The sequence below is a fragment of the Vulpes lagopus genome, chromosome 11, assembly GCF_018345385.1.
Source record: "Vulpes lagopus strain Blue_001 chromosome 11, ASM1834538v1, whole genome shotgun sequence".
NCBI lineage: Eukaryota > Metazoa > Chordata > Mammalia > Carnivora > Canidae > Vulpes > Vulpes lagopus.
This window is the reverse complement of record NC_054834.1, coordinates 105,769,390-105,790,624: the sequence shown is the minus strand read 5'-3', so window position 1 is coordinate 105,790,624 and position 21,235 is coordinate 105,769,390.

The window sequence follows — 21,235 nt, the reverse complement described above, 5'->3', positions numbered from 1 at the left end:
TCAATTTAGGATAATTTAATGATGCTTTGCAAAGGATCTTCTGTTTTAAATGAAGATGTGAGTGAGTTGGGGCTCGAACTCACACCCTGAGATCGAATTGCATGCTCTACTAACTAAGCCAGCCAGATAGCCCTACTTATATACTATTTTAAATAACAATGTACACAGAAACTAAAATTACAAAATTATGTCCAAAGTACCATGTAGAATTCAGTTGTAGTTATATTTTTCTTTTACCTTAAAATTATGGTTTCAGCCATTTATGCATTTGTTCGAGATCCTAAATAAAATATTTATTTAATACCAAATATGCCAAAAAGTAATACAAGTTAACATTTATACTAGTATACTCCATACATCCCATGTAAATGTATACAAACACACACACACATTTAATTAGAGGAATTATTGATAAAATATTTGCCTTTAAGCCAGGATAAGTATAAGTAAAATAAATGAAATATACATGAACAGTCAATGAAAATATACATGACAGATCTCATTGAAACGAAGATCATACTGGTGATAAGGATGCCAAATAGAACCTTATTGAAGTAATAAAAGTAAGAATTGAACTAAGTCAATGAAAATGGAAATTGAAGAGCCTGAGGTGGCAGGCTCAGGGAACAATGGTTAGGGAACATTCAAAAACTATTAAAAAGAAATCATTTAAAGTCAGTGATTTATTGGATATGATTTTGGATATTAAGGGGTATGTAAGAGATAGAAATCTAGATGATACACAATGCTACATTACCCAGCAATCATGTCACTTTCATACATAGTGATGTGAAATACCTGTGGAATGTCCAATAAGAAATGCCAAAGGGGCAACTGTTTTAGTTCCATGGCCAGGCCGCTAAAATATTAGGTTCAAATATGAATGTATGATCAACTCCTTATCCATTCAGATCATTCTGATGGATTTCTTAATGTTCAATATTTTAAGTAAGATACTTATTGCAATTATACAAAAGAGATTTCTTAATTTTTTAAGATTTGTTTATTTATTTTAGAAAGAGAGAGAGAATGTGGGGGTGGGGGATGGGACAGAGGGAGACAGAGAGGATCTCAAGCAGACTCCCTGCTGAGCAAGCAGCCTGATGCCAGGCTTGATCTCATGACCCTGAGATCAATACCTAAGCCAAAATCAAGAGTCAACCAACCTACCACCCAGGTGCCCCTCAAAAAGATTCCTTTATAATATAAATACTACATGTTTTATCAGAAATGGTTTCCAGCTTATGATAGATTCAGGCATTATTTAACTTTTATTGACTTTTTATTGCTTTAAATCAGGAATTCAAAGAAGAGAGAGAATTTAGAGAATTTAGATGTGGATACTCAGATGCTGAGTGGACTTACACTCTATAAACCCTAACTCCCAGTTTCTTAGTTTATTCAAAGTCACAGGTGTGGAGAACTGAAAAGCCATCATCAAAGTACCCCTAGTCATTTATTCAATCAAAGCAAGTGATATCATCACTCTTTGAACTGCTAATAACCAAGGAGAAAGTGGTGAAGTGAGCTGGGCCAGACTTGGGGCAGCAGATAGAGATGAGACAGGTAGGAGCTATTATACCATAAATTCACATCAAAACAGGCAATGACAGCCAGGAATTAGGATTATTGCTACAGACCCTTTGGAGTGAATAATAATAGGTCTAATCAAATATACATATATAGAACACATACAAGTCAAATATATATATATATAATATACATATACAGAGCAATCCATCCCAAAGCAGTAGAATACACATTCTCCTCAAGCATATATGAAACATTCTCCAGAATAGATCACAGGTTAGGTCACAAGTCTTAAAAAATTTAAGAACATCAAAATCACATCAAGCACCTTTTATGGTCACAATGGAATGAAACTAGAAATCAATCACAAAAAGAAAATTGGAAAATTTACAAATATGTGCTCATAACATGCAACATATAAACTGTTGAACACAACATCTAAAACTAATAATGTATATATTGACTAATTGAATTTTTTCTTAATTTAGAAATACATGGAGATTGTGTTCCTGAACAACCAGTGAGTCAAAGAAAAAAATCAAAAGGTAAATAAAACTATATTCTGAGATATTACAGCATGCCAAAACCTATGTGATGCTGCAAAAGCAGTTCTAAGAGGTAAATTTATAGTGATAAATACCTAAATTTTAAAAAGAGGAAGAAAGATCTCAAATAAACCTAGCTTTAGGGAATCCCTGGGTGGTGCAGCGGTTTAGCGCCTGCCTTTGGCCCAGGGCGTGATCCTAGAGACCCGGGATCGAATCCCACATCGAGCTCCCGGTGCATGGAGCCTGCTTCTCCCTCTGCCTGTGTCTCTGCATCTCTCTCTCTCTCTCTGTGTGTGACTATCATAAAAAAAAAAAATTTAAACCTAGCTTTACACCGGAAGGAAATAGATAAAGGTCAAGCTAAGCCCAAAGTGAGTAGAAGAAAGGAAATAACAAAGACCATGGCAGATATAAATGAAATAGAGACTAAAAAAATTTTTAAAGATGAAGAAAGAGCTATTTTTGAAAACAAACAAAATTGGCAAACTTGTAGCTACACTAAGAAAGAAAACAGAGAAATCTCAAATAAAATAAGATGAGATATTATAACTGATAACTTCAAAATAGTAAAGATTATAAGAAATTACTATGAACAACTATATGCTCATAAACTGTATGTCAACAGATAACCTAAAAGATATGGATACACTCCTAGAAAGATACAGCCTACCCAAACTGAATCATGAAGTAATAGAATATCCGAAGAAACCAATTATTAGAAAGGAGATTGAATCAGCAATCAGAAATCTCCCCAAAAAGCAAAGTCCCAGATCAGATGGCTTCACTGGTGAATTCTACCAAACATTTAAGGAAGAATTAATATCAATCCTTCTCAAACTCTTTCAAAAAATAGAAGAAAAGGGAACTTTTCCAAACTTATCCTACAAGGCCAGCATTACCCCTGTACCAAAGCCAGATAAGGACCCTACATGAAAAGAAAATTACAGGCCAAAATAAAATTCCTGATCAACATAGATGTAAAAATCTCAACAAAATATTGGCAAACCAAATTCAACAATACATTAAAAAAAGCATGTGGGTGGCTCAGTTGGTTAAATGTCTGACTCTTGGTTTCAGCTCAGGGTCCTGGGATCAAGCCCCACATCAGGCTCTACACTCAGCACAGAGTCTGCTTGTCCCTCTCCCTCTACTCCTCCCCAACCCCTCAAGTGGATAAACAAAATCTTTAAAAAAAAAAAAAAAAACTGGAGAGCCTGAGTGGCTTAGTCAGTTAAGTGTCTGCCTTCAGCTCACGTCATGATCCCAGGGTTCCCTGCTCTGAGGAGAGTCCGTTTCTCCCTCTCTTTCTGTCTACCACTCCCCCTGCTTTTCCTTGCTCTCTCTCTCTCTCTCTCTCTCTCTGTCAAATAAATAAAATATATATTTTTAAAGCTATATTAAAATGATCATAGACCAAAATCAAGCAGGATTTGTTCCAGGGATGCAAGGATGGTTTAACATCCACAAATCAATCAATAAAATACACCACAATAACAAAATAAAAAATAAAACCATATGATCTCAATCAATGCAAAAAAGGCATTTAACAAAATGTAACATCCTTTCATGATGCCAAAAAAAAAAAAAAACCTGAACAAACTGGGTATAGAAAAAAACATACCTCATAATCATAAATGCCATATACAAGCCCACATCCAGCATCATACTCAATGGTGAAAAGTTTTTCCTTATGATCAGAAATAAGAAAAGGATGCCCACTCTTGCCACTTTCATTAAGCATGGGAGTAGAAGTCCTAGCCAGAGAAATTAGGCAAAGCAAAGAAATAAAAACCATCCAAATCAGAAAGGAAAAAGTAAAACTCTCTGTGGATAATATGACATTATATATAGAAAACCCTATAGACTATACACACACATACACACACACCTGTTAGAACTAACAAATTCAGTAAAGTTGCAGGATACAGAATCAATATAAAAATATCAGTCCTGTTTCTATACACTGACAATGAACTATCAAATAGAAATTAAGAAAATAATCTACTTGTAATAGCACAAAAAGAATAAAATATTCAGGAATAAATTTAATCAAGGAAATGAAAGATCTGAAAACATTGACATGGATGAATGAACTGAAGAAAATATAGACGTATGGTAAGATATCTCATGATCCTGGGTAGCAAGGATTAGTGTTTTTCAAATATCCACACTACTCGAAGTAATATACATATTCAACGCAATCCCAATCAAAATCCCAGTGGTACTTTTCACATAACTAGAAAACAATCCGAAAATTTGTGTGGAACTGTAAAAAATTCCAAATAATCAAAACAATCTTAGAAAGAAGAGCAAACCTACAGACATCACGCTTTTTGATTTCAAACTATATTACAAAGAGTAATCCAAACAGTATGATATTGGCATAAAAATAGATACGTAGATCAATAAAATAGAGAGCCCAGAAATAATCGCATGCAGATATAGTCAATTAATTTTTGACAGATGAACCAAGCTTCTGCACAGCAAAGAAAACCATCAACAAAATAAAAAGACAACCAACCCACTAAGTGGTAGAAAATACTTGCAAACTATATATCTGATAAGGGGTCAATATCTGAAACATACAAGGAACTCAGTAACAAATAAAATAATAGTCCAACTAAAAAATGGGCAAAGGACCTGATAGACATTTTCCAAAGAAGACATAGAAATTGCCAGCAGGTATACAGACCTTCTCTGTTTCTGCCTATTGGAGGCTGGAAGAGGTTTTCGAAGTTAGGGCCGTTTCACGCAGCATGTCATAAATTCTGAGAGTGCTGCAAACCTGCAAAGGTGGAATTCAGGAACAGTGGGGTTCCTACAAGTGTCCTGTGACCACTTTCTCCTCTTTCCCTAATTGTTCAAAAGACTCTTGGTGTTTAAATCTGAACGTCAACGGCCGACAAAAATAATTCATATTTCTAGTGATGACAGACATTGCCTGAAATTACGAATCTCAGATTGGAGAGTTCTCACAAACAATCTACCTGATTTAAATAAAATTGGATAAGAAGACGTAGAAAACAGTAGACAGAGCAATCTTAGGCACGTAATTCTAGTATAATCTTTGCTGGCAATTTACCAGGAATAACTGGCCAGGGGTTCTGATTTGACAAGGACGTACTTAGTTTTGATTATCTTTATGGTGCCAACTGTGGACTGAATTGTGTGTCCCCAAAGTACATAGGTTGAAGCCCTAACCCCCAGTGCGATGATATTCGGAGATGGGGCCTTTGGTGGGTAATTAGGGTTGGATGGAGGTCATGAGAGTGGGGCCCTCCTGTGGAATTAGTAGCCTTATAAGAAGAGAAAGAGATAGAAGGCAGCTACTTGCAAGCCAAGGACAGGGCTCTCCCCAAGAACTCAATCAGCCAGCCCCTGGATCCTGGCCTTCCCAGCCTCCAAAACGGTAAGACATAAATCTGCTTTTCAAGCCATCCAGGGCATGTTATTTTGCTATAGCAACCCACCCAGACTAATAAAGTGCCCAGGTAGAAAAATAACTTGCTCAACCAAAAGGCAGCCAAAATCACCAAAGATAATTTATTTCCCAAAGTTACCTTCATTGTGCCTAGGCAGAAACCGTATGATGCGACGCACAGTGTATGTCATCTTCTTCTTGGGGCTACCACGTTTAATCCATAAACAAGCTCCATTAACTCTGTCACCAAACCAACATATAATAAATCTAACCACTTCCCTCCATCCCACTGAAGCCACCATCATCTATCACCCGGACAGTGTGGTAGCCTCCCAGCCTGTCTCGCGGCTTTATCTCTTGACCTCCCACAAGCCATTCTCCCCAAAGGAGCCAGACTGACCTTTTTAAGATACCATACACTCTCCTGTTTAAAAATCCCCAATGTCCTTTCATTGCACTTAAAACCTGACCCAAACTTCTCACCCAGTTGGCAAAGCTCTTCACAGTTTGGACCACGCCTACCTCTCCCTCTGATCTTCTATGGCTCTTCACTTCAATGTCCCTATTTCCCCCACTTACCCTCCAAGCACATTCCTGCCTTAGTACTGAGGTGCTGGCGTTCCCTTCTAGAGATCCTCCTCATTTGGATCTTTATCTGGCTGACTTCCCCTGGTGGTTCAGATTTCAGTTTAAATGTGAGCATTTCAGAGAGATTTTTGTGACCATACAGCCTAAAAGAAGCACCCTGTCATTCTCTATCACACCGGCCTGCTTATACACCTACCTCCACAGGGTATTTGTCGTTGGTTGATATTTCCCTTACCTCCTTCCTTATTTACTGAATGTAAGCTCCATGAAAGCCAGAACTTTCCCGTATTATTCATAGATACATCTCTAGCTCCTAAAGTAGAGCTTGGCACAGGTACTCACATTTTTTTTAAATGAATGAACAGATTAGATTATTTTAGAACATTAAAGAGGTCTATGAATAGAAATGTATTCCTTAAAAAAAAAAAAAAGAAATGTATTCCTTTCGTCTACCATAGTACCAGAAATTTCTATAATCAGAATCATTTCTATTAGATTCTAATTGGAAAAACTCTATTAAAATGTAAACATGTAAGTAAAATAACCCACTAAAATGTTCAGAGAGCTGATTCCTTTTTTAAGGCTCGATAGAAACATGGCTTCGACATAATGGGTTGTCTAAGAGTTAAAAGAAAGAGTGTGGAAATTTGGAAGTTAATCTCCAGAAAAAGAAAGGAACATAATGGGAAGGTCTTAAGCAGCTAGAGGACATGACGGAGGGAAATAAGTGACAGAGTCACCTGGGTACTACTTTTGTGAAGTGTGCTCTAAGGAACTCCTAACTTTACATCTCATTTTTTCCTCTCTCAACTGTTAAAGTACTTCCCTATCTGTTTTCAACAATCATCTACCATTTCTGTGAACCTGGCAGGTTGTATCATCCCTCCAATCCCCCAAAACAGGGAAATTAGGACATTTTGCCACATGGTATCTTGCTGGTAGATCTGAGATCAGGCCACAGAGCTTCCAATGGCCAACCCACTCTTCTACAGTGCCCGTTTTAGACACTTAGATCAGAAAATTCTCACTAAAGATTCGACGAGTTGGTGAGATTATCATATTCCGTGAGAAGTAACACGAGAGGAATGAGGAGTAGTGTTTGGAAGAAAGCAAATTATAGGACTGAAACTATTTTAGGAACATTAATAACCCCATCACTAGCTCCTACCCTGCTCCATATAACTCCAGAATGTTGCTTACGTCTTTACATCCTCTCATTTTACTTTGCTTTGTTATTCGTTCATTAAACATTCGGCAACTATTTATTAAGCGTGTGTGAAGTGATAGGCATCATGTTAAGTGCCTGGGACACATTAGAGAACAAAATAAGTTCTCTTTCTTTATTTTACCTTATTATACAGATATTTCAAGTTTGCAAGTTCAATAGCAAAATGCATTTTTTGGTTCAAGTACTTAGTCTATCCCCCCTCTGTGGCGTAATGAATATTTGCTGAAGTTATTGGAAATGCACGGAATGGGACAGATTAGAATGAAAGGCAATGTGTTCTGATCCCGCATCCTACACCCAGGTCATGTTTGTCTTAGGCTGCTTAGGGCTTAAGCAGAGGCAGAAGAATGGCAAATGTAGCAAACAACTGAAAGTACATCAGTGTTTCTCAAAGTAAGATCTTCAGGGATGCCTGGGTGGCTCACTGGGTTGAATGGCAGGCTCCTGATTTCGGCTCAGGCCATGATCTCAGGGTCCTGGGGTGGAGCCCTGCCTCAGGCTCCACGCTCAGTGGGGAGTGTGCTTGAGGTCTGCCCCCCTCCACTCCTCCCCTTATGAGCTTTCTCCCTCCCTCTCTCTCTCTCAAATAAATAAATCTTATTTTTAAAAAAGTAAGATCTTTAGACCATAAGCATCAGAATCATCTATTTGTTAACAGTCAAAATTCCATTATAATAGAAATGCAGATCTACTAAGAGGAAATTTCCCAAAGAAGTCTGCAGGCGTCCTGGAGACTCTTGAGCACATTCAAGTCTGAAAGCCACTGCTGTAAACCTTAAGTTAGAGCCAGACACAATAAAACAATGTACTCTGCTTGTTCTGAGAGGGCCAAATCACATATAAGTGACTTATTTTTAAATCTTTTCAGTTGACTCAAGTTCAATTGCTAATGCTTGGTAGACAAATGACAAAAGTTAAAAAAAAAAAAAAATGCAGCTACTTTAGATAAGGTCCTGAAGTTGAGATGTTATCTGGAGCTTATCAAGCATCTGATTGAGCCACTGGCCTTTGTGGAAGTTCTGCAAAGGGCAGACAGCATTTCTCTCAAACTATCGAGTGATGACTGACTTTGGTTCTTTTATTTTATCTGAATAATTAACTCAAATAAAGGCAGCTTTTTGATCTAAATAGCCATTGTCAATTATTCCATTTTCTGCTTGACTTTAAGGCTGAAGATTTGGTGCCAAGTAAATACATTGTTATCATCTTTAAAAATATAATTCCAATTATCATGAATTTCATTGTGAAATAAGAACTACATTTTCTTGACAGAGAGGAGCATTTGTTATTTCAAGTGAAAGTAACTTGCATTATCATGATAATTCTCTCAATATCCTTGTACTGATTTTTTTTAATGTAATGTATCACCCTTCCAAACCATTTGTAATCCCATCAAGGCATTTATCTAATGAAATACTTTAAATTATTTTCCCATATAATGACAGAACATAATGACATCAAAATGGCCCTATCATGGAGTCCCACTGGATTTTTATTGAAATCTTTCATTTGAAGGTATAGAAAAATAAAAAGGAAGGGTGCTTCTATGTATTGAAATATAAATCTCATGAGACTCTATTGAAAACAAGTTCTTCCTTTCCTTTAAATATTTTTAAAAAGATTTTTTGTTATGTACATCTTTACTATGGTGATTTATTTAAAACTGGGTTTTTCAGACTGTCCATATTTATTTCCCTTTGCAATGAAGAAACAACTACCCACAGCCACTGAAAACCCTCTTTTAGGACCTAAATACTGCTTTTTGCTTTTACTATTGGACACAGATTCAAATTCATGTTTTATTTTACAGACTGATCTGCTTTATACACTACTTCATTTTATCACTTCTTGTACTACAAATGATATATAAGCCAAACCACCTCCAAAATAAAATCATTTGCATTTAATTTCTTGATACTAATATAACTTGGTCAGGAGTGGTCAAGACTTGCAGCAACCTGAAGGATTTTTTTTTTTTAATCTAAAGTTCACAAAGTTTTGACCTATTTCCAGAGTAATATCAGCAGTCAGAATTTTAGGAAGAAAGAGTGGTATTGGCTCCATAACTTCCATACTCACATCACAGTTCACATCCAGTCCCTTTACAGACCCACTGTTCTGTTCCATGCTTTATCCTCAGCCTTCTTCCCAAAGAGAGTTCCAATAGGTGAGAAGTGTCTAGGACACATAATGGAGGGTAGTACAAGGAAAAGACCCAATGGCCATGAGAGAAATCTAAAACAGGCAAAAGAACAATAAAGGAATTAGACTTTGCTAGGATTCAATCAGTTCAGTAGAAGATGGAAAGGAGCTGTCCCCTCTTCTCTCCTATTCCCATATTTATGGACACAAATCATCAGGCTACTTTTGTAGAGATTGTGAAGGGACTCTAAAACTAGAAAAGCTGAAAGTAGCATATGCTTAGATCAGGTGATTTAAGTGGTGGGTTTTTTTGTTTTGGGTTTTTTTTGGGGGGGGGTTGTTGTTTTTGTTTTTGGATATTCTAGTTGGAGAGAAAGGGAAAGTTTATAGATTCATAGCAAATAAAAATGCAGGATACTAGCCAAATTTGACTTTCAGATTTAAAAAATAAAACCTTTTTTAGTGTAAGTATGTTCCTTGCAATATTAGGGACATACTCATACTAAAATAGTACTTGTTGTTCATCCAAAGTTCTAAAATTTAACTGGGCATCCTGTATTATTTCTATAGGAAGGGTCCCCCCAGGTCTAATAGATCTCAAGTCTCCCAATGCTCTATGGAAGACAAGACAGAAGAGAATGGAGCCTGTGAGAGCCTTGGAATGAAAGAGGTACAGGGGAGGGCCCAAAAAAGAGGTAGTAAAATAGTTGCTGGTTCCAGGGACACAAAGAAGAGACAATAAGACAAAATACCTTCCAGGAAGTCTATCCCATCTCATCAACATAGGAGGAAGATGAAACCTGTCATCTTATCACTCAGCAAATACATTCATTTGGTTTGGGAGAGAAATGATTGATCCAAAGGAATGGAAATACTTCAGAAATTAAAGAGTCTCAATCTAAATCTACTGCCTACTAAGGACAGAACTGTGGTTTCTCTAAACACTGTCAATTTGGAACATACTTTATAAAAACAAATCCATTCTAAGAAAAACACATTTAACTTTGACTGCTTCTCTGAAGCCTGCCAAGATTCTGGCTGTGTAGTCAGTTGAAGCATCTCTCATGAACAAGCTCCATGCAAGGTTTCTATCTTAAGCAGCTACCCTTCCACCCCCACCGCACCCCAGTTCTTTTTATCAGGTTAAAAAGAACCAGGAGAAATCTGCTATCTAGAAATGTACTGTTTTACTACCTAAAACCATAAGTGTTTGTTTGAAGTTATGGGATTTATGTGCAATCAATTTGAATTTTATTCAAATTTTCCATACTCTAGAAATATTAAGCATTTTGGTTTGTTTCTATAATCTGTGCTAGAGAGAGTTAAATTCTCCCAAGATTCAAAATTTAAAAGTCTATACATTCAGGCAAATTTTATTATGACATTCTAAACCTTTTTTAAGATTTCTCCTAGGGGAATATCAACTTTGGTAAACAACAAGTTACAAAAAAACCTTTTTAACAAAAGTATTATGCTGTCATTTATCATTTAATGATCTTAATAAAGATCAATTTTTTTTAAGGGACAGAGAGACAGCACCGAATGTGGGCTGATGCGTGTAGCAGGCAGAGAAAGAAGAGAGAGGACCTTCAGCAGGCTCCACACTCAGTGCAGAAGTTCAACTTGAGACTCACTCTCATGACCCTGAGATCATGACCTGAGCTGAAATCAAGAGCTGGACACTTAACCAACTGAGCCACTCAGGGGCCCCAATAAAGATCAATTTTGATTGATTTTTCTTCTCTTTTCTTACCATAGACACTTTGCCAAAAACACTATCTTGCCTTCCAGAAGCTCAAAATCAAGGGAATGTTCATATATAATTTAGGTTACTTTTATTTTTATACAAATAAGGGCACTTGTTATATGGAAGACATGATACTGCAGATCAGTTAGAAGCCAGGCAATAAATGGAACTGGCAAAATTAGTTACTCTTCAGGGAAAAAGTACTAAATCCCTACCTCACACTCCAAACAAAAATCTATCACAGCCTAAAGATTTAATATAAAAAGGTTGAATTTCCAGATTTTTAGAAGAAAATCTAGTAGATTATCTTCACGTGTTCAAAAAAGGGAAAGGTTATCAAACAAAACATTAAAAGTATCCATCTTTTTAAACAAAAATTTAAAGATTTTTTTAATTTATTCATGGGAGACACAGAGAGAGAGAGACAGAGACACAGGCAGAGGGAGAAACAGGCCCCCTGTCTGGAGCCCAGTGCTAAACTCCATTCTGGGACTCCAGGATCATGACCTGAGCCAAAGGCACTCAACCACTGAGCCACCCAGGTTTCCACCATCTTTCTTTTTAAAGATAAGTTTGTAAACTTCAGCATTAAAAATTTTTGTTCATGAAAATAGAATTTTTTTAGAAAAACTAAAAGAAAAAAAGAGCCATAAATGAGGAGACAAGATTTATAATGACATAGATTTATAATGACATAATGACAAAAGATTAATTTACAGAATATATAAGGATTTCTACAATCAATAAGAAAATGATATGAACGGGAATTTCACAGAAGAAAAAAAAAAGGCCAATAAGGGAAAACTATGAAAAGATTCTCAATGAAATTCCATTATGGTAAAATTAATATTATGCTTACTATATTGATAAAAACTTTTAAAATCTGAGAGTATAAAGGGCTGACAAGAGCAAAAGGAACTTAAAAATAAGTATAGAAGTATAAAGTGATAGAAGTATAAAGTGATATAATGAGGAAAACATTTTAACATCTTCCTATAAATCTGAACATACGGATTTGCCACAGCTCAGTCATTTCATTCCTGTATGTGTGTATTTATGCAAATATAGATATACATATGCAGATACAGATATACAATACGGGAGAGAAAAACATCCTTTTCCTCTACCTTGCTAATTTCTCACCTGTAACAAAAGACAAATTAACAGAGAAAAGCATGCAAATTTATTTAGTGTAAGGTTCACAAGACACAGGAACCTATATAAAGAAACAAAGACCCAAAGAAGCGGTTAAATCTGAATGTTTATGCTAGGTTTGACGGAGAGTAGAGAGACATGGAAAAATGTGCAAGGGCAAAAGAAAGAGTATAAGTAAATGTAATAAAGTGGGGGAAACAACGAGGCCTGTTCATTCAAATTCTTCCCAGTATCTTGGAGATAAGGATATTCCTTTCCTTATAGGGAGAGCACCCGTCACCTAAGAGTTTTATGACCTGCTTCAGAGGAAGGGCTTTTGTGCACATGCCACTTCCCAAATTTCTTCAGCTTAAAATATGTAATATGCCAAGATGCCACATTTAGGGGTAGTATATCCTGAACCCCAGAAAAACACAGTCATACCCTATAAACACTCTTAAAATGTTCCCCAAGATGTTCAAAAATGGTGATAGGTATTTATGTAGCAAAGAAATTGATTTTAAAAAACCCAGTGTCCAAAAAAAAAGTGTCCATCAAAAAGGGAATAAACTAGAGAATGCTCATATAATAAAATATTATTTAGCAGTGAAAATAAACAAATCAATATACACAACACACTCAACTATCTACCAATATACACTACATACAATATTGGATGAATTTCATATGCATAATATTAATTTTTTTAAAGTCACAAAACACTAACATAGTATACCATTGAATATAGCCAAAAATAAGAAAAAATATATTATTTATATGAAGTAATATTTTTTAAAAGCAATTTAATGCTAAATATTATTGCTGTCAAAGATAGCAAAGAAATAGAATAAGGAATATAAGTAGCTTCAATGTTACTGCTAATTTGCCAATTATTAGTGGGGAGGTGAGTTCATGAGGGTTTGTTGCATTATTATGTTTCATAACTTAAATATAAGTTGTATTCTTTTGTATGAGTCAAATATTACATATAAGTGTTTATTAAAGAATTAGAGGATTAGATTTTAGCTAGGTTGCTGATTTCCCAAGGCAAATCTCAAGGCAAGAGTATGTCCATCAAAAGCAAAGTTAGGGGATCCCTGGGTGGCTCAGCAGTTTGGCACCTGCCTTCGGCCCAGGGCATGATCCTGGAGACCCGGGATCAAGTCCCACGTCAGGCTCCCTACATGGAGCCTGCTTCTCCCTCTGCCTGTGTCTCTGCCTCTCTCTGTGTGTGTGTGTGTGTCTCTCTCTCTCTCTCTCTGTGTGCCTCTCATGAATAAATAAATTAAATATTTTTTAAAAAAGCAAAGTTAGCAGAGAAAAAAAGAAAAGGAAGAAAGAAATCAGGCTGTAAAAGCTATTTAATTGTGTAGACTTGGAAACATTCAATTTTTAAAAACATATCATTTCCTGTTCACCTTTTCATTTTCATCTTCTTAAGTAGCTATAATCCAAATCCAGACCATGAGGCTACCAAATCCAGAATGTATTCCTTCCAGGTGTTATTCTTATGCTAGGTGTTATTATTATTCTTATGCTAGGTGTTATTCTTAAAAGTAAGTCATCCCTTGAGAAACTGAAAATGTTTATATGGTTCTTTGCACTAGGATATTCTTCGGTCGTTAAACATCGTACAACAATAAACAGACGGTTACAATAAAGTAGAGTGTGCTAACTGCTAGAAGAAGATATTCCAGACCATCTTTGGAGCATATAACTACGGCAAAAATAGAGAGAAGGCTTTCCAGAGGATATGGCATCTAACTTTAAGTTTGAACCATGTGCAGGGTTGTTGAATAAATGGGTGATGGACTATCCAAGAAATATAGTCTCACATTCCTAAGAAACCACTAGGTATATTTTGTGAATGGCTTAAAAGATCTTAAAAAAAAAATATTCAGGGGCAATTCCTGATGTGCCAGATTTTTGTTTTCCACGGTAACTTTGGAATCTAATTCCCACATGAAATTCAGTCCTAATATATACTGACACACTGGTCTGAAGATACTTTTTTTTTTAAAGATTTTATTTATTTATTCATGATAGACATAGAGAGAGGCAGAGGCACAGGCAGAGGGAGAAGCAGGCTCCATGCAGGGAGCCCAACGTGGGACTCAATCCCGGAACTCCAGGATTGCGCTTTGGGCCAAAGGCAGGCGCTAAACCACTGAGCCACCCGGAGATCCCCTGGTCTGAAGATACTCTAATTCCACACCAGGGTATTTAGCTTTTAGCAGTCTCTTTCCTAGATTCACTCTAAAGCATCATGTCAGTTCTTACAATCATGGAAACACGGTTTTGGAGGAGACAGGTAAGACCACCTAATCCATTTCTCTGATCTTATATATATAATTCTAATAAATCCAGGGTCTCATGTGAATCGGTTTCAGAACAGGGGTATATTTTAAAAGCTCAGTTAATAATCAAAAGTAAAAACTTGTTTGAATTCCATCCTTACTTTTCTCATAAACCGTCATAACTGATGCATTGACTGGGAGCTGGACTCATTCAGTAATGAAAGCAACTATAGTCTTCTTACTGCTCCTCATTAAACAGGCATCATTGACTCATTCTTTCCCCCCTTCTGGATGGAATCCCAGACAGACCCCCTGATTTTTGCAGTCACTACTACACATTAAATACATGGAAGCTTTGTTTGGGGCATTTTTGAAAAACACGGACTGGTTTAAAATGAAGTACGTCTATCTGGCTCAGTGTAAAAATCAAGACTCAGTTTAGAACTTCTCCTCTCCCTCAGATCACATCTGACCTCGGTTTGGAACCCCAAGTGAGGAATGGGATATGGTAAGCCTGCCCTGCTTCCTCTCCCATACGGGTCAGAGCACTGCAAAGAAGAGGAGAGACTTCAAAATGTGTCTCACTCAACTGGAGGATGTGGGACTGGTGTCCTGTACATGGCAGATGTGCAGCAAAGCTAGTCCTTTTTCTCCGGATGGAAATGGGGAAACTTTGGCAGGTACCTCAGAGGCCTCCCTCCCTAAGGAGCTAGGACAGCAAGTCAACAATCCCAGTGGCACATACAAGCCTCTCCTCCAGCTGGTTTCCTGCAACCATCCACTGGAGTTCATTGTCCAATAGTCTTCTTGGGCAAGATAGGTTTTAAGAAGTCTCTGACTATCACCACCCATGGGCTCCATATTTGTCTCTGAGAAACCTCACCTTTGCCTCACTGTTGGTGGAAATGCAGTTTGCTTCTATTACAGCCTTCATTCCTCTATAATCAGGAAGATGCAGGGTCAGCTTTCTTCAGGCATGAGTCAAATATCCACCTTGGAAGCCCCTCATGTTCTAAAGGGCACAAACTTTACCCTGGGTTTAAAGTAAAAAGAAAGCATCCTTCTACCCATGGCCTTCACTCAGGGCATGGTTGGCGGAGGAGAATAATTCAACACACTGACCACTTTCTCCAATAAATCCTCTTTCTCAGCCTCTTCAGCCTCACCCTCTGTGATATATGGATGTGTGATGGACTGTTGCTGGGAAAATTTATTTTTGGCCACCCCCTTTGCAAGTGCCACCTAGGTGGCCGAGCACCTCATTTCAGAATGTGAGAGTCCCCAAAAGTGCCCTCAGCCTTTTGGCCTCTCCTAAAACTTCGAGGCAAAACGAGGTGGCACTGACATATTGTTCCATGTGAACGCACAACCCACAACATCATCCATTCAAATTCACATCCTCCTCTCCCCTTTCTGACAACCCACAGCTGCTCCAGTCGGTACCGTTATCTTGTCCAAAATAGCCCCCTCCAAATAAGTCTGACTTTCCTTTCTCTTCCTTTACCTTGCCCTCAGACTTTTTCCAAATAGTCTTTAAAATTATCTTTAGAAGGAACAGATGAGGTAAAAATGAGCTCCCAATTACAAGATTTGCTTTTCACAGATTAGGACAGCGTGAAGATAGTGAACAGTCTCAAGGTGGCACTTTACACACATAAGGAATCATATCTAGAAAGGTGATTTGTTCAAATTCACGTAACCAATTAGGGAGAGAGGTGTCAATGTAACCCTCCTGTAACCAGGAAATTTTCTAATCAATAGGATAAAATAATGTTCTATTTTGTCAAGGAATTACCAAATAATTTAAATAATTTAGGAAGTTTAGGAAGTTTTAAGCATATTAATCTATTGCTTTTAAATGGCAGTTCTGGTTTCTTGACTGAGATGTTTACAAGTGAGTTATCCTATAAATTCTGATGATACAAAGTCCCAGCCTCTGAATAGTTCAGGTTGTTTGGACATGTCGATCTTTGTGGATATGTGGGGGGGGGAAATCTTTGTGGATAAAGATAGGTAGCAAAAAGAAAAATTTAAAGGTACCATTTCTCAGTGAGCATGATCTCATATGACTGAATTCCTGTGTCTTTTGATGAAAGCGTATCTGCCATAATAATTAGATCCCCTCGTCAGGGAAGGAGAATTTCCATAAAGGTTTACTTGCTTTTTTGGTAAAGAAAAAAAAAATGACTGCCTACTCTGTGTCTAATCCTGCATTAGGGTGGGAGACATAAAGATGAATAAAAAATATATCCTGCCTTCCAAAAACTGACGTTTTTTATTTTTAAAAAAATCAACACGCTACAAGAATAAAAGTGAAAGTGCCACGATAAAAGGATATGGGTTCAGAAGAGGGTTCTTAATAAATATATTTCGAATGAGTGAATGACCACTCTCTGGAGGAGTTGGCATTTGAAATGACATTTGAAAATGGGTAGAATGTGAACATGCAGACACTGGAAAAGAACTTTAAATCAGAGAGACTGGCATATGTACAGATAGGTGGGAAAGCGCAAAGAATAACTCTAGCTACTATTTGTGCCTGGCACTCATTTAGCACTCCCCAAATATTCTCTAATTCCACCCTCATAATGATGCTGTTATCATCCCACTTTTACAGAAGATAACAGAAGGTAACATGCACCAGATGCTTATTGCGTGACCGGCATCGTTCTTAGGACTTGTACGTATACATGCTCCCACTTTGTCTTCTTAACAAACCTGTAATACGAATAATATGATTGTACCCATTTTCTAGTAAAGATAACATGGATCAGAGCAATGGAATATCTTGCCCAACGTCATGCAGCAAGTAATGATGAAGCCTGGTTTTAACCCCAGGTAAGTTCAATTCCAGAGCCTCTGCTCTAAATTTTTGTTATACTCCTTCCCTAGAAAATAACAAGTTCAGTTTGGCCTCAACAAAGGGTACAACAGAAAGAGCGTCAAAAATAAAGCAAAAGAAAAGTAAAACAGGGCTTAAATGCTTGGCTATGTTTTCATCTCATTCTGTGGACAAAAGGAAGTTACTGAAGCCGATCTGTTTGGTTCTGGTTTCCAAAAAACCATTCAAGCCAAGAATGCTTATGGCTTTTTATTCTAGATGTTAAGGAGCTCAGAACCGCACTTCTTATAGGGAGGAAGAGTGTGGCCAGAGCAACTCCTTCAAAGACTTAGGGAAAAGGAGCAAAAGCCCACCAGCCAAATCCCAGGCACAAATGTGTCTCATTTGGTCTCCCCCTTATTTTCAACGTTGGAAATCCTCACAGAAAAAAAGTTCGAATTTGAGGCTTCTCTTAAAAACTCAGCAGATCTCACAATGCCATATTACACGGCAATGTTTAGCTCGAGCGGAGCAGAGAATCCATGCTTCATGTAGGTCATGCTCTCCAGCTTGCACAGTCTCCAAAACTCTCTATGCATTCTGATTTATTCCTTTTCTTATTGCTTTAAATCTTTATGATTAATTATAAAATATTTCAAATAAACAAAATTATCCCATAAGAAAAGAGATACATGTCTACCCAACCTGCCACTTGATTTAACATGCTTTATTATATTTGCTAGATAATAATTTCTTTGTATTTTAAAGAAATAAAATGTTACGGAATTTTTTAAATATTTCTGGTGGGAGTGAAAACTGCTGTAAGTACCTGGTAAAGAAACTTGGCCAACCTAATAAAGGTTAAGATCTTCAGATGCCACCATACCTAGAGATATCTACTACAGAAAAACTCTAATATGTATGCATGAGCCACATGACTTCCTATTCTTTTACAATCAGCCCACTTCACTCATTTATATTATCGGCCTGGCCTGTAGGTATCTGCAACATCTAGGTATGGACTGTGAGGAGAGGGAATTTATTTTTTATTAAATTCACTAGAAAAAAAATGTTATCTCTTAAAATAGACATTCCAGGACTTGAGCCCAGGGAAATGGGATTTGGAATTATTTTCTACATGGCTAGCATGAAAGAGTCCCAATATCAACAGTCCCTAGAGCAGCAGACTCTATGCTTTTAATGAGTTTTAGGTGGTAGACTCACAAACATTTATTTTTAAAGAACTCAGTGGTCAAATAAATTTGTAAAAATAAAAAACTATTGAGGTAGACAAATCAATTAATTATTTTTTACCTGCAGGACTTAGCAGAGCCTTTATGTGAAAATGTGTATTGTGAGTCCTCTAAAGAGAGATATATACCATGCAGCTTTCTCCATGGAACATACTCTGGGAAATAGTTTATGAGATATTTATTTTGCCTTTTAAGACTCGATAAAATGTAAGCCAACCTATGTGTATAGAATAACCACATATTTTGGGAGAGTGACCTATCCACATGGTTTTTACAGAATAACTATGATCTCTTCTGTTAGTTCCCTATTGCTGCCAAGACAAATCACCACTAGGAGTGTCTTAAAACACCAACCATTTATTATCCCACAGTTTCAGTGGGTTAGAAGTCAGGGTATAGGGTAGCTCAACTGGTTCTGTGCTCAGAACCCCACAGGCCAAAGTCGAGGCTCTTCAATCCTTTCCAGAGTCTCTGGGCATAAATCCTCTTCCACATTTATTCAGGTTATTGGCAGAATTCAGTTCTATGGAATCCCCATTTCCCTCTTTCAAGCTGGCAGCAGGTCACACCGTATGGTAAATTTCCCTAACTGCCCACTAGGGCGAGGTCCTAAGATCAGCAACGTCAGCATCACTTAGGAACATGTTACAAATGCAAGTTCTCAGCTCCTTTCCTAGACCTACTGAATCAGAAATTCAAGGGGACGTCGTGGAACCTCACAATTTGCATTTAAATGTTTGGAAACCACTACTCTAGGATCACAGACTCACTTCATACCTGATGTAGCTTTAAAATACATTTTTCTAAGTGTTATAGGCTGAATTGTGTCCCCTCAAAATCCATATGTTGAAACCCTAACCCCTAGTACCTCAGAATGTGACTATATTTAGAGATAGGGCCTCTAAAGAAGTGATTAAGCTAAAATGAGAGTTAGGGTGGGCCCTGATCCAATCTGACTGGTGTCCTTAAAAGAAAAAGAAGAGAAACACCAATGATGCCCGCCCACAGAGGAAGAGCCATGTGAAGACATGGCAAGAAGGCGGCCAACTGTAAGCCAAAGGGAAAGACCATAGGACAAACCAAACTTGCTGTCCCCTTGACCTTGGACATTCAGCCTCCAGATACTGTGAGAAAATAAGTTGTCTGTTGTTTAAATCACCCAATCTGTGGGATTTATAGTATGGCAGCCCTAACAGGCTAATACACCAAGTAAAATATATATCATTTTGAATGATCCATGTCAATTCTCCACTCCATTATTTGGATGATTTTTACCCTGATCTACATACTATACTGGTTTCTCACCTTCATTTGGCCTAGACCTTTCCCAATACAGGCCCAACTAACAGTTCTCTTGCCGATTCCCAACTCTGGCCTACCCCTCAGGGCCTTCCTGGTCCCGTCTTGCCTACAAACGCCCAACCACAGATCCATCCAACCTGCACCTTCTCCGCTCCTCTGTCACTGTACTGTTCCTAATGAATTAGAAATATTAGTCAGCCTCTTTATTTCTCCATGATGGGTTCCTTAAGACAGACACTTTGCTTCCTGACCGACCTACACTACTTATGTGTTGAGTGAGAAAACAAAATCCGTATTCGAAAGCAAAGATTTGATGTACCAGGAGCAAAGCTAATGAAAACTCTTAAGAATATAGGGAATAGTATAGATGTACCAAAAGCAAAGCTACTGAAAATTTTTCAGAATATGGGAATAGTTTTCAGAAAACTTTCCATAACCAAGAACATGGACGAATTCAGGGATTTCACAAATCAGACTTCATTTTCAACTATGCAAATAACTGAATATTTGCATCTGCTGAGGAGCAGAGCCGACAAATTTATTGACATGAACTGAACAGCTAAGCTAGTAAGGTGAGGACACGCTGTGAATTCTGTGAAAAAGTTTACACTTCAGTGCTACTGAAATGTCAAGGATAATTGAACAACTTATTCTGGTTTCCCTTAAGCTCCATTTTTTTAAGTTAATATTAGTTCTATATGCTAAAATGAAAGGACAAATATCCACAAAATTAAGAGGAAGACGAGCAAAATAAATGATTCCCTCGAAGGATGAAATTATAAAATGAGACTTGCTAAAAGGTCATGGGATTATTTAATGGAACACAACTCTGACACGGGCTTGGGGCAGGAGATTCCAAGTGTTCTCAAAAAGTAAGAAGATGTTAGCTCCTGGAAACCACTTCTAGATTTCACTGCTTAAAAAGAGAAAAATAAATAAATGAATCCATACTAATTTAGGCATGTAAGTAGGTTGACAGGGAAGAAACTTAGTTTATTACCTACTTTAAGCTCTAGTCATCCTACTGCTGGCTTCTGGGGAGATGTGACATAAAACATTTTCTATATGGAAAAGAAAACTTTTCTGGATAGTCGGTTGCCTTGCACTCAGTATATGACAACTGGATGTACACTGACGTGAACTTATAAAATCATTCATGAACAAACAGCAAACCTCTACCATCGTATTTGCTATCTAGAAAGTTTCTCATGGGCACTTAGTCAT